This window comes from Acartia tonsa, chromosome 13 (genome assembly GCF_053477335.1).
Source record: "Acartia tonsa isolate MP-2025a chromosome 13, ASM5347733v1, whole genome shotgun sequence".
NCBI classification, from domain to species: Eukaryota; Metazoa; Arthropoda; class Copepoda; order Calanoida; family Acartiidae; genus Acartia; species Acartia tonsa.
Window position 1 is genome coordinate 42,319,146 of NC_137272.1, and position 15,701 is coordinate 42,334,846.

Below are 15,701 nucleotides of genomic sequence, written 5' to 3' on the forward strand. Positions count from 1 at the left end.
ACGTTTTTTTTTTATTTTCGAATTATATTAAATCTAAGGGGAGAAGGTTTCCTGTGCTCAACAAGGCACATTAAGGGAAAACGCCAATAAAACTACATAATATGACATCTGTAACTATAAAAAAAAAATATTATTTAATTTTAAAGGAAAATATCTTTTTTTATTTTTAACCATCCTACAATAAAACTGAAAATTGGTGGGTGGGGATTTGAGATAAAGGAATAAGTATATTGATTTGAAAAATATTTGTATATCTTTAGGTAAACATAATCTAGATTTTTAAATTCTTTGGATGGGTGGACAAACAACAATTAGTAAGAGGTCATAAAGTGAGAGATAGAAGAGAATAGTTATTTCTCGCATCGTATTATAAACAGCTTTCCACGGATATAAAATATACAATTATAAAACTGGTTTTAATCTTACAATTGTACATTTTTATATTCGTAGAAAACTGGATATAATACAATGCTAGACATATTTTTTTTATGTATGAGAACCGTTTCTAATCCACATGATATCAATCGGTTTCGAATAAATATGAGAAAGAAGGTGTATTAACTTTTATTTTTATAGCTTTTAGTAAGTAGTAGATGTAAAAATTTTCATAGAATTTAGATATGTAATCGTTTTTTTTTTGTAGACCTCTTATTTTTAAAGTAATTTAAGCTTTTAAAAAACCAAATTAAGTCGTTTTTAAGGTACTAAAACGCAACAAAAAAAAGAAGAAAATTGCCATTATGAACAAAAATAGTAAGATCTTTAATTTGACACCTTACTTTTTAAATTCTGTTGAGTAATTATTTTAAAAATCAATTTTTTAAATCTCGGTTTAATCAAAACTTTAAACAAAAATATTCTACCACAGGCATAAAGATATGGGTTCATATGTACTTTTAGAATCAGAAAAATATTACAAATCCATTGTAAGCAAAATTGAAAAAAAGGAAAAAAAATAAAAAATAAAAATGGCCTAACATATTATTTTGTACAGGCAACACTTTTTTTACCCGCTCTTTACCCCCTTCCCATTTTTACCCTCTATACAAGGTTTAAGATGGTTGCCTGTATAATATAATATAATATTTTCATACAATTTCTTTTATTGTAGTTTATTTATTATTTTGTAAACTTTTTATTTCAATTTTGCTTAGAATCGATTTGTAATATTTTTCTGATTTTAAAAGTATATATAAACCCATATTTTTTATGCCTGTGGTAGAATATATTTATGCTTAAAGTTTTAATTAAACCGAGATTTAAAAAATCGATTTTTAAAATAATTACTCAACAGAATTTAAAAAGTAAGGTGTCAAATTAAAGATCTTACTATTCTTGTTCATAATGGCAATTTTCTTCCTTTTTTTTGTTGTGTTTTACTACCTTAAAACCGACTTAATTTTGTTTCTAAAGAACTTAAATTACTTAAAAAATAAGAGGTTTACAAAAAAACCGATTGCATATCTAAATTCTATGAAAAATATAACATCTACTACTTCCCAAAGGACCGGCTAGCTATAAAAATAAAAGTTAAGACACCTTCTTTATAAATGTCTTTTGAAGTATGACCGACAGTCTAACGGAATATCTATATTATACACTAGATGTTTCTTACAAAAAAATTTAGCACTCTGGCTCAAATAGGAGTCGAGAAAATCATATTACCTCCTAAATGTTCTAGACAAGCGAACAGACATACGATCATATCGAATTCTAGAGAAGCTTTGTTACTAAAAGGAATTTAAATTCTTAATGAGAATGTCATTATATTAAGGCTTCCTTATAAAATGTATTTTTATATTTTTTAAGGTCTAAAACACCTTTTTAAGACTTCCTTATGAAATGCATTTTTTTTGGCCACTTTGGATGTACCCAAGTCCCTGGCGTTGACTGAAAAGTATTCCAATTTACGAGGCCATTTTGAGGATATTATTGAAGACACACTCACAATAAATAGGGATTATCTTACATAAACACACACACACAAAATATTCCAGGGACAAGGGATAGGTCATTTTATGAAAAACTATTTTGCCTTTAACTTTCCGTTGGTCAAAAATTAAAGTTTGTCTGTATTATTCATTTATAATTTATTGAAGTAAGTTTAAAATTTTCAGAACTGGATTTGAGCCATACTGAAAACTCATGTATTGTGTTAAATTATATACAATTTTTCAAGAATAATAAAATAAAAGTCATTAAATTAACATTAATTTTGTTAGTTTGAGCCTTGGTCCCCTCGGGGCCAACTAAAAAGGATTTAATCTAATAAATTTTTATTTTTCTATCCGCGAAATATGTCTACAGTACCAGTATATGCCAGAAAAAACTAAGAACTGGTTTGTGCCATAGACAAAAATAGCTATTCACTAGTTATTATTTTGTCTGCGTTCTCTTTGAATTTCACAATCAAAAATCTAATTTGTTTTCCCTAGTCCCTGGATGTATATTCACATAAATTGTTGTATTGATTTTAAATAAAATAAAATAATCTTTTGTGTGTGGTGTCTCTGTGTGATTGTGTGTGTGTGTGTGTGTGTGTGTTTGTGTGTGTATGTGTGTGGAATTCTTCAGGAAACTTGAGGAATAAGACAATGGACGATAAATTGATGTGTATACCCACGAAAATTTTGCTCAAACGTTTGGATACACAACTTAATGAAGCAATTAATCAAAATTTAATAAAAGTACCCACAGATTTAAACCAACAAATGAGAAAACTTTGGGTACTTAAAATTATAATAAACAATCGGATGTCCCCTTCCTCCCAGGGAATTCTTCTGATTGTGGGAAAAGGATTTTGGTAGTGTGTAAAGCCATTATTTCCAGGGTTAAAGGGAGCAATAACAAATAATTTTGGTATTGTGTAAAGCCATTATTTCCAGGGTTAAAGGGAGCAATAACAAATAATTTTGTTAGTGTGTAAAGCCATTTTTTCCAGGGTTAAAGGGAGCAATAACAAATAATTTTGGTAGTGTGTAAAGTCATTATTTCCAGGGTTAAAGGGAGCAATAACAAATAATTTTGGTAGTGTGTAAAGCCATTATTTCCAGGGTTAAAGGGAGCAATAACAAATAATATCTGAACTTGATACCAAGATCGTGCATTTGTTTGGTGGGGGGTACAAAACTTTCGTATGGAGAATGGGGGGTGAAGCTTTCAGTCCCCCATGGCAAGGCAAAAAAATTAAGTCCCGGGGGACGTGAATTACCTCACTTTAGTAAAATTATGCCAAAATTTAATTCGATATGACAATTCCAACATACCTAAATTAACTAGCAGAACTATCCGCCGAGCAAAGACGTACAAGAGGTCGGTATAGAATCATTACCCCCCCCCCTTCACCTATAAAAAAAACTCTGAAACATCAAAAAAAAATTTGTTTTGTTCCCTTATTTTAAAAAAAATCTGCTAAATTTCTTGCCTTTCACTCCCAAAATATGTGTTATTTCCATAAAAGAAATAAAGAACTTTTACCCCCCAAAAAATAAAAATCTTAGACGTTCTTTCGCCAAGGACATTCAGACAGACCCAAATTTAAGAAAATTAATGCCATACGTACTTGAAAAGAAACCTCACACCTAAAAATTCCTGGTTGCAAAGGATTTATAATATACATGGATATTATGACAGGAGAAAAATTGTCGTCAATATAGGTTGCAAATACCCTTGTATTTATAGGTTGTCCGTTTATCCAGTAGGAGGGGAGGGGATTAGGTAAAAGGGGGAATGGGGGAGATAGTTATTTTAGCCCTTTACAAAGCTCACTTTATTATAGAACTTGAAAATCTGGTGTTAGATCCAGGTAATAATAAATCAATCCTCGTTGCCCTTTTGTATGTAGTGTCAACTATGTCAAGTACTTTCTTCATAAATCATATTTTACATTACGAAAATTGTCTTTTCTGTCAGTCTTGTATTTATCTATTACTAGTGGCTACGCCCATAAAGGCCTCTAGGGGCACATAAGAGGGAGAGGGGGTTGATTTCGACTACACATTTTTCTTGGGAGGGTGATGGTACCCCCCACAAAAATAGTTTAAACTTTTTTGGACCTAAGAGAATATGTGGTATGCGGCAGCTCTGGACCATGCAGAAACCAAGACATTATAGTGATGCTACGCACCCAGCTAAATCCTGTTATTCTACAATTGTAAAGCCACCTGAAAATATGGCAGATAACGGTACTGATTTCATCTCTCAGTTGTCCTGCAAATGGAGGGAGGGGTGTTACCCCTCCCTCTCCCATCTTAAGCACCGGAACCTTCCCCTTCAACCACCAAGTTATCAGCACCACCTCAACCCTGAGGATAAAGGATCTAAGCCTTCCCTCACCTGATAGAATCACCCCCACACAGACTGTTGTTGTCACAAGTAATCATCAAACCTTCCCTCTTTAGTACCCAGACCTATCACTCAGCCCCTCTATGCTTATCTACCTATTGTGCTGTTCCATGGGCTATCCTGCCTGCCCCAGACAGGGATAGCCATCTACCTTGCAATTATCTATGTTTTACTGTATGATTTATCTTTAACTATCTTTATTCCTAATCCATATGTATTTATATTATGTTGTACAAGTTTAGTTATCCTTAGACCTGCAATAAAGAAACAACTGAATAGACTATGTTTATTATTTAGTGATTGCTAGAGAAGCGTAGCTTCTCTATAGTATAGGTGTCCACGTCTGTTCACACTGCCGTAGTCTTTATCCGAACTCTGGTGTCTGCCATTTACCCTAGGCGGATACCACAACTTTTGGTGACAGCTGTGTGAGATTACGGCAAACCACAAGTGTAGAGCAGACGCGCAGCTGAGGCTAAGGTACTCCCAGCAGTGAAACTGGCAAAACTGACACAAGCAACCTGAATTACCCACCCTGGATAGCAAGGTCTAACTCTGCATCCGGCAGTTGTGGAAGTGAAACAGCGAAACCTGACGAAGAACCGCGAGAAGCGCCGCCATCTAACGGAGAATTGAGCGCTCAAAAGGCTGAAACAGGCCTGCGGACCGGCTGAAACAAGCCAAATAAGTGCAAACGGCTGAAAATAGGCCAACCTTACTGCAAGAGATAGCAGGATCCGAACCAGCGGCGCTAGCAGGACGGGACATTCCCTGCCGCCATCAGCCGGATTTGGATAAGCGGCGCTAGCAGGACGGGACATTCCCTGCCGCCGATAGGCTGAAACACGCCACATAGCTGCAAGCGGCGCTAGCAGGACGGGACATTCCCTGCCGCCGATAGGCTGAAACACGCCACATAGCTGCGAGCTGCGAGCCAACATACGAGTGTAGTGCACCAAAGCAGAGAAAACTACGTCAACTCCAAGTATCCTGAGAGGCTACAACGCAGCCACCCATCTAGAAAAACAGATATTATATCACATTGCAGGGATTACCACCCTGGTGTGATGGTTAAACAATAGATTTATGAGCAAAGATTGGCAAACAATTTGTTGTGTTGTGATAAAACTAAAAATAGAACAGGCTTGGATTTACTGTGTATTGTGATAACAACTAAAAATAGAACAGGGTTGGTAAACAAATCTGTTATGTAATTGTGATAAGGACAAAAATAGAAGCTAGATGTAACATAACAAATGCCCTGATACACAATCTAATCACCTCAAGCCTACAGCACAACAACAATACACCCCTTATTTCAGAGGAAAGGGAGGGGCTCTCTCTCCATTGAAGAGAATACAAACAAGGTGATATAACAATAAACCTAGGATTAAGGAGAGAGGGCAACATTACCTCATTACACAGTTATCTCAAACCCACAGCATTCCCCCCTTCCTCACAGGGGGAACGGACGGATTTACCCCGTCCCCTCACGCGCTTCCCCCCTCCTACCCACACTTGACTAAGTCCGCCCACGGTGTGGAGCTAGTGACCGGGAACACAGAGCGCCATTTACGGGTAGCGCAACGGAGTGCGGAAATATCATAAAATTCAACGGACAAAGCGGACCAACGAGAGAGCGAGTTGAGGGATAAGTGCGCGTTTTACCTGTGTTTGCGGATTGACGGTGCGTAAGCGCGCTGCATGGAAAGGAGATTTCACGCACACACACACACACACACACACACACAGGAGAGGGGCCACTCTATAGCATACAACAGAGATATTTTTTTAGGAGAAAAACTTGCAAGCTCCCCCCTCCCTATCTACAGTGTGATAAGGAAAACTAAACCAGTTCCTTAAACCCGCTCAGACCCTCAACATCTTCCTAGCCCTGCCGACCCTACTTCAAAGCTGAGTGGTTAGTGAAACAAATATATGTATATATATAAATACCCAAGTGATAAATAGTGTTGTTTTTGTATCATGGATGCAAGTAAGTGAATACTAACCTCACCATACAACACTGGAAAACTGATATGGTAACTGAACGAAAGTACGCCCACCCTGTGGATCTAGCCTGACTTGATGCCCCACACTGGGCAGTGGTGGTGTGTACCTGGACCATCGACCCTCATAGTTGTGAACTATATACAGAGGAAGCGTGGTTTTTTGGAGCAAGGAGGAAAGCTAGCTAGCTCTGGGGATATTCCTATACACGTATATATATATATGGGAGTGTAGCCATATATATATAGAGAGCCTACCTATCCATATATCTACTAGCAGATACGCTCCTAGAGACATCTATGGATACCTAACATATTCCCTTTTATCTCTAAGCTAAGATCCGCTGGTTGTCACAGAAATCAAGAGCTATACTGGAAAGGAGAACAACTCAGGCTCAACAGTTAAACAAGGCGCTGGCACCAACAGACCAACCCCCTGCTACTTATCATGGGGACGCGCCAGCCACAGGAACTCTTGAGCCAGGAGGACCGAGCCTACGGCTACGTGGACTACCACCCTAATTACACAGCTATAGTATTTATAATAGGGGTGAGCCGGCTCGAACCTCCTTGCGGCGCGGCTACTCTACTCTGCTCCTATATCTACAAGATAAGAAATTGTCAGCCCCTAGCCCGACGTGCGGCAATAGAAGACATTCCTGATTGGGCATTAACTGTGTGCCTAGGCCTGCTGCTGGCATTGTGGTGGACAGAAGTCTTCATTTGGACCAGAACCACCAACATCTGTACCCCACCACTCTCTGCTTCTTCATACAAGATACTGCTTCTGTTATTACTTTGGCCTACTGTGTTGAGTACAGTAAACATCAAACACATGCCAGGTCACAGACCCCTGGTCCCTGAGATGCCCTTGTCTGGAAGGGTGACCGAATGTCTGCTGCACAGCTCCTGTACAGTTGGTGCTCAACGCACGAGAAATGGCGATACTGGACTGGGGATTGTTGAACCTGTAGGTGTCCTCCTGGGGGTGTTGAACGATGCAACTGAGCCTAATGAGAAGGTGACAAGCTTCAGAGACTTAGTGGCCAGCCCCAAGATGGACACTACCACCAGAACTGAGACTCCAAGGGGGCCCAGCCCTAGGGCCAGTACCACCTGTTTCTGGGGTGGAAAGGTCCTCCCTGGCGCTGGCCTCACCAAGCTGGAGGATGGGGAGCTGTCCCAGGGGAATAGGCTCTTCACCCAGATGCCCGACGCGTACCTGGGGGAGCCGCCACCCAAGCCTCCCTGGGAGCCCCCAGGCATGGAACGACTGGGGACCGGCCTAAGGATGGGGAATGGTGACCTGCTGCAGTGGAAGGCTTTACCCAGCACGGAGGGAGCAGGGTTGACCAGCAGCAGTGAGGCTGTTCCCCCACACTCCAAGACCAGATGCCTCTACTCTGTTGAACCACTGCACACGTCCCAGCCAAGTCCCCCCATGCTGCTGAAGATGGAGGCCCACCAGGATGCAGAGCTCCAACTAGGGAAGTCAATAGGAAGGGCACCCCCTGCCAACACCAGAACCACCGCAGGGGCTCCCCACCAGCAGCTGACGGAGCCTGGCAGGGACGCAATACCAGCTGGCAACTCTGGCCCAACTCAGGTGGCTACCAACAGCCTGCTGGCAGTCCAGAATGCAGTTCAGGCTACCATCAGTAGGGGAGACCCTGTTTGTCAGCTGGTGCCCCAACTGGAGGAGGAGAGACCTGGCAGGTTGATACACCCAGGGGAAGCCGGCCTGATGGGACCCAGCTGGACGAAGGGGCGCTGCCGCTTCAACGGCCACACAGCCGCCAAGTGTAGAACCGGTTGGGACCAGGCAATGAAGAAACACCAGGCAGCCCAACAACCTGCATGCAACCAGTCTGACACCCAGGTCCACCTGGAGGGAGATGCCCAGCTGTCACCCCAACCAGCTGCCGCCGCTGGGGCCGCGGCTACCCAGGAGTCTGTGTCTCAGATTGGGACCATAGTGGCCAGGATCAACGTGCTGGGAGGAGCGGCTGAACCCAACCGGGTTGGCCTGGACCTCCGCCTCAACCACATGGAACCGGTGTTCGTGCAGCCAACCAACATTGCGGAGCCAGAAGTCCTGCGGCCTCTGCCGGTCGGCCTCAACATGATGGTACCCGTCAGACCGCGTCCCCCGAAGGAGGAAGTAACCCCTGTCACCCCCAGCAAGAGCCGAGGGGCGCTACCCAGCGCCACCGGGACGGTGTACGGGGAGGCCCGGGCGGCCGCTGAGCGGGGGAGGCAAGAGGCGCTAGCCAGCGAGTCTGAGTCGATGTATGGGACGCCAACCGGCGTCGCCACCTGGAAGGAACAAGAGGTGCTTCCCCGCACCACCAAGCTGATGTCTGGGGCGACAACCGTCGCCGCCACCTGTGAAGACTGGGGGGTGCTATCCAGCGCCCCACGCTGGTGCCTGGGGCGACCACCGTCGCCGCCACCGAGAGACCTGGACCCCTGTGAAGACTGGGGGGTGCTATCCAGCGCCCCCACGCTGGTGCCTGGGGCGACAACCGTCGCCGCCACCGAGATACCTGGACCCCGGAACGAGCCCGCAGCCCCAGAGGAAGGGGTGACACCCGTCACCCCCAGTCAGCCAGAGCCCCCAGCCAGCAGGGAGAGTCCAGCTGTCCCTCACCCTCAACTGCATCCAGCTGTCTACCTCCCTCAACCAAGCCAGGGTAATTGTATTGCACTGGTGTACCTGGAAGTTTGGGCTGGGTCAAACTTGCCTGCGCCCCCTGCATCTGCCCCAGGAACCAGGATATCAGCCATTACCAGCCAAACTGAAGAAGCTTTGACCGCTGCCTGGGGAGTAACTCAACTAGAGGCGCCAAGTGCCGAGCCTAACCATAGAAGTAGAGGATCCCCAGCAATTATGTCTACCCAAGATGGAGACGATGTGCCTGGACACCTTCAGGCTAGGGGAGGAAATCCGGAGCCTTGTGCCTCCAGTCCACCAGCAGCAGTGGCCGTGGATGGGCCTGTCTCCCAGCCAACTAGAGCGGAGCCACCTTTGCAGATCCAAGCCAGCCTCCGGCATAAGGGATGGACTGTTACCTTCCCCTACCCTGCAGGTCTGACTGCCATGTACCACCCTGCCAATGTCCAGGCTGAGCCTGAGAGAGGCAACGCTCCTACAGTATGGCAACCACCACCTGCCCGCGTTGACAGAGACCCTGGAAGCCGAATGAACCTGACCAGCCCCGAGGGCGAAGGAGCTGCGCCTGCATCCAGTAGCCAGCCTGCCAGCAGCAAGGTGACCAACATGATGGAGACCACCAGCCCAGTAGAGAAACCTGAAGAGGTGTATACCAGGCGGCTGTTGGTCCAAGCCCCCTCATGTGCTGTGCCACCCCTGGAGGGTGCCAGGGTGGCCTCAGAGGTACACATCCAACGGCCAGAATATCCAACAGGACCAGCTACTCAAGCAGATTCCGTTCGACCTGGGGAGGGCTGGAGTCTACCACCGTTCAGCAGCTGGTATCCTGGCGGACCCATTCCACAAGGACAACCAACCGAAGGCCGCAACCACTGTCGGAAGTCTGGCGGTGCAGACAACCCCTCCCAGCCTTCCGAGGGGAGAGTTGTGGTATGCGGCAGCTCTGGACCATGCAGAAACCAAGACATTATAGTGATGCTACGCACCCAGCTAAATCCTGTTATTCTACAATTGTAAAGCCACCTGAAAATATGGCAGATAACGGTACTGATTTCATCTCTCAGTTGTCCTGCAAATGGAGGGAGGGGTGTTACCCCTCCCTCTCCCATCTTAAGCACCGGAACCTTCCCCTTCAACCACCAAGTTATCAGCACCACCTCAACCCTGAGGATAAAGGATCTAAGCCTTCCCTCACCTGATAGAATCACCCCCACACAGACTGTTGTTGTCACAAGTAATCATCAAACCTTCCCTCTTTAGTACCCAGACCTACCACTCAGCCCCTCTATGCTTATCTACCTATTGTGCTGTTCCATGGGCTATCCTGCCTGCCCCAGACAGGGATAGCCATCTACCTAACCATTGCAATTATCTATGTTTTACTGTATGATTTATCTTTAACTATCTTTATTCCTAATCCATATGTATTTATATTATGTTGTACAAGTTTAGTTATCCTTAGACCTGCAATAAAGAAACAACTGAATAGACTATGTTTATTATTTAGTGATTGCTAGAGAAGCGTAGCTTCTCTATAGTATAGGTGTCCACGTCTGTTCACACTGCCGTAGTCTTTATCCGAACTCTGGTGTCTGCCATTTACCCTAGGCGGATACCACAAATATACCCTGTAAATGAGAATCATGTCGGTTCAGCGAGATCCTTCAGTACAAACACAAACACACAGACAAACAGACATATTTATATCCTGTTACTTTATTATAAGGATTTTTCTATTTATCCGTCTCTTCCTCTCTCTCTCTCTCTCTCTCTCTCTCTCTCTCTCTCTTTCTCTCTCTCTTTCTCTCTCTCTCTCTCTGTTTGTCTCTATCTATCTTTCTATCAATCTATAAATTATATATCTATGTCGTTTTACTAGGTGTCTGAGTGTCAAATGGTTAGCCAATAAATCATAGTTTTACATTAGGAAAATTGTCTTTCTTTCTCTGGGTTCAAGATAATAAACACAGAGGATAAAACAACTCTTGAAAACTTTTTTGCTCTATGTATAAAACAATATGAATATATTAGAAGTGAAAATTGAATATTAAATTTTGTCTCAATAATGATCATTTTGAATGCAAGAAAAAAAAGTTATAAACCTTCCTGGGACCTTTGAGAAGCTGCCCTGTTAAGGAGAACCCGATCGATTCAGCGGTTAGCAAGATCATTCGGTACAAACATACAAACACACAGACAAACAAACATCTTGTTACTTTATCATAAGGATTATATTGATCAAAATTCTGAAAAATTCGTACAATATTGATTATGTCTATTTGCCATATTGTTAAAGGCAAAATATTTTTTACTTAGGTGCTATACTCCTGCCTCTACTTTAACCAGGTCTTTGTGTACAGGAAGGGAATGGACAATGGTACGTTGAAATTAGGGTTGGGCCGTATATCCGGCTAATTTATAATGCCGGATATCCGGTATCCGGCCAGATATTAAAAATAGCCCGATATCCGGCAAATTACTGGATATCCGCCCGGATAACCTGATATCCGGCATAAGAAATCAGCCGGATATCCGGTATCCGGATTGTTTCAATATCCGGTATCCGGACGGATATTGAAAATGGCCGGATTTACGGTCGGATATCAGGCCAAACCCTAGATAATATAACTATAATTCTTTCTTTTGGGCTAGAAAGATAATCTTCTATAGACCTATCCCCATAGCCCTGCTGTAGTTGTCTCTTTTTTATAAATGGATATAGAATACGTGGATATTGTGACATGGGAATTTATATCGTCAATTTAGGTTGCAAATAACAGATCTATAGTATAGATGTATATACAGACAACTACCACCCTTCCTATTTCAACGACCCTTTTCGTTTATTTCTAAATTATTCTGCTATTTGACTCTGTTATTATTAGCGACACCATTGGTTGATTTTCAATGACCCAATAGAAAGGTTGTACAAGGTGGTTGCGATGGGGAGATACAATTATTTAACCCTTTCTCCCTCTAGTGTTTTACTCTAGTTTGCAAATATAGTTCTCTGATTTTGTTCAATTCGTTCCTCCATGGTAAGGGGAGGGGATGGGGTATAGTCATAGGGACGGGAAGGTATAGTTATTTCAGCCAGCTAGAAGAAACATTTTATTAGGGTATGCAAGAATATCTCACAATATCCATGTATTCTACATCCATTATTATTCAATAACTCAAAGTCTAAAGTGTCTTCTGAGGTTGATGTTATGGTTTTTGGGGTTTGGGCTGTGTGATTGTTTAAATCATTAACGATAATCACTTTGGTCGGGCCTATTCAGGAGTACATCAATAGAATAGTTATTTCTAGCATCGTATTATAAACAGCTTTCTGCGGATATAGAATATAGAATTATTAGATTAAAACCAGTTTATTTTAGCCCCGAGGTGCCGAAGGAACAGGCTAAAAAAACTGGTTTTAATCTCATGGATGTACATTTTTACATTCGTAGAAAGCTGGATATAATTCGATGCTAGACATAGTTCTTTCGTATGGATGAGAACCGGTTCCTATCCACCGGATTCGAATGAATGCGAGAAAAAAATTAATATTCACATTTATTTAATGAATACAAACACAAAGTTAAGCTTTAATATATTGAAATAATGTATTTAAATACACTGAATCTCAATAAACAAGGATGACACCACTCATAAAAGTGAAACTTAAAAAATTAGATGGCAATACAAACGTAAATTAGCTTATTGCATTACATTCCATAGTCACAGGAATCGATAATTCAAGAATCAAGTGAATAGGATAATTATATCATACAATGAATATACTGACTTAATATTTATAAGAAAAGAAAGAAATAAATAATATAAAAATGTTAGATTTCATTTTTTTCTAGGGGCGATTCATCTTGTGAGGGTGGTGGTACTATCCTCCAAAATAGCTATAAACCTTTCCAGGACCTATGCGAAGCTACATTGTAAAGGATAACTATATCGTTTTTGCAGCTCGCGAGATTCTTCAGTACAGACAAAAAAATACTTTACTACTTTTTATGATAAGATGATAATAGAGTTGCTAAGCTTTTTAAAATGTACCTGTCTGTTACAGGAATTCTTTTGCCAAGCTTGAAATACTTTAATGCCTAAATTAACAATAAGTGCTATCCGTGTTTGACGGACGGACAAACTGATTAAATCTAGAAAAGTACTAAATGAAAGTCTTGGTAGAAATTGTTATATTAACCCATCACTATCTAAGAATGATTTATTTACACAATCTTACAAAGAAAATTTTTTATTTATAATCTTGTCATAGTTGCGCTGCTCGTGGACATAAATTTTCTTGTTTATTTTTCATAATTTTAAAACTAATAATTTTCATTTAAAGTTTAACGTTATCTTTAAAGTCATTATGAATGACGTAATGTTTTTATTTTGCTAAAATGCTACTTACTTGTTATTTTGCATAATTTTTAGCAAAACAAATCAAAAACTAGAAGATAATATTTAAAACACGGATGTAAAGGACTTATATGACTAAATAAAAAAGCAAAATTAAAGTAAAGGATTTCTATAGTAGGTTATAATAAATTTTACGCACCCAAATATTAGAGTAAAACACTAGAGGGAGAAAAGGTTAAATAACTGTATCTTCCCATCACAACCGCCGTGTGCAACCTTTCTATTGGGTCATTGAAAATCAACCAATGGTATTGATTATATTACACAGCCAAGTAGCAGAAAATAATTTAGAAGCAGACAAAAGAGGTCTTTGAAGAATGAAGGGAGATAGTTGTCTGTATATACATCTATACTATAGATATGTTACCCTAATTATGATAATAAAATTTACCCCTTTTACAAATGATACTGCTAATTTATACCAACCAATCATAATTTGGTTGAAGTGTCCAACAAATTAGAAAACTTCTTTATGAAACTTTGGGGATTTAAATTCTTTAGATCCCATTGTCCACTCCCTCCATTATGACACCCATATTTAAGTTACCCAAGGAAGGTATTAGGTTAATCATATATTCACGGAATTTTAATGAAATATTTTACAAATTGCTTAGAAATTTTGTATCAAGTAATAAGAGATGGGGGGGAGAGACAAAGAAGAAGAAAAGAAAGAGAAAAGGAGAAAGATAGAGAGAAAAAAAGGGGATAGAAAGTGTAGAGAGAGAGAGGGAGAGAAAATTAAAAAGACAAATAGTTGATGGATTTTAAAATTTGATTAATTAATGATAAGTTATGGTGTGCCGTCATATCTGCAAAGAAAAATCATGTTTAAGAATAAGCAAAGAAAATTAAGAATAATTAAACATACCTTATAAAGTAGTCTGCTTTATAAGAGAACTATCGGCTTCGCCCCTAGCCTCTAGGGGCTTTGCCCCAAGAAGTGATAAAAAAAAATTAAGGCGAAATTCGTAAAAGGACCAAGGAAATCTTCATCAACAAAAAAAAACTGGGGGATTTTTTTGTTTTTTGGGGGGGTTGGGGGTGTCCCACCCCCCAAGAAAGTAGCCTTCAACCACCACAGGACCAGTAGGTATATTCAGTAGGTTCAGTGGTAACCGAGATCTTAAGGGACGGACAGACAGACAGACGGACGGACAGACATCATTCTACTTTGTATTATAGATTATCAATAACCAAGCTTTTTGTTATTACTTATAATTTTTGTTCATCTTACAATAACACACTACTGAAAGGAGGGAAAATTAGGCTCTAAATAACCAAAGTTTTATACACATAACTGTTATTCGTTGGCTTAAATAACTCATTAGATATTCATTGTTTAGTACAAATCAGCAGTGTCTAAACCTTATTACAAGTATTTTAATTTACGGAAGGGGTAATTCTATTTATCGTAATTGAGGGTCTGCAATAAAATATTGACCATTGCTTATCCCTTTAGATCCCTAAACAGACCTTAACTTTGCTAATGATTGTGTATGAGTGGGGGGGGGGGGGGGTGAGGGGTGGTGGAGAGGGGGTTACTTAACCCTATCAATTTTATCAACCTTTCCTTTTAATTATTTAGTATGCTATCCCTTCCACATATTGTCTTAATCGCATTATATTAAAGCACTTTTATGATAACTAGCGGCTTCGGCCCTAGCCTCTAGGGGCTTTGCCCCAAGAGATTTTATCAAACTAATTTTTCGTGTTTTAGATTTAAAAAAAAAAATATTTTTTTTTGGGGGGGGGGGGTGTATTTTTCGTTTTTGGGGGGGGGGTTAGGGGTGTCCCACCCCCCAAGAAAAAAGTTATAAACCTTCCAGGGACCTGAGAAGCTACCCTGTAAAAGAGAACCCGATCGGTTCAGCGGTTAGCGAGATCCTTCGCTACAAACAAACAGCCAGACAGACAAACAAACATCGTTCTACTTTGTATTATAGATGGATATAGAATACGAAATTATTGTCGGCAATTCAGGTTGTTAATATAGTCATCAGATATTTGTCTATATGTTTCTCTATAGTCAGGGGATGGGATGGGGCAAAGTCATAAGAGGGGTGATGGGGAGTTTCATTTTATTAGCCAGCCGGGAGAAACATTTTATGAGGGTTTTCTATATATTCATTTTTATGATGCGTCTTTGACAAAGCCCAAATTTTATCAGAAATAATCCATGTGACGTAATAAAAATGAGGGATATGAGAGGAGAAGTGAGAAAGATAACCCCTAGATGGATAATCCCTCATTTTTAT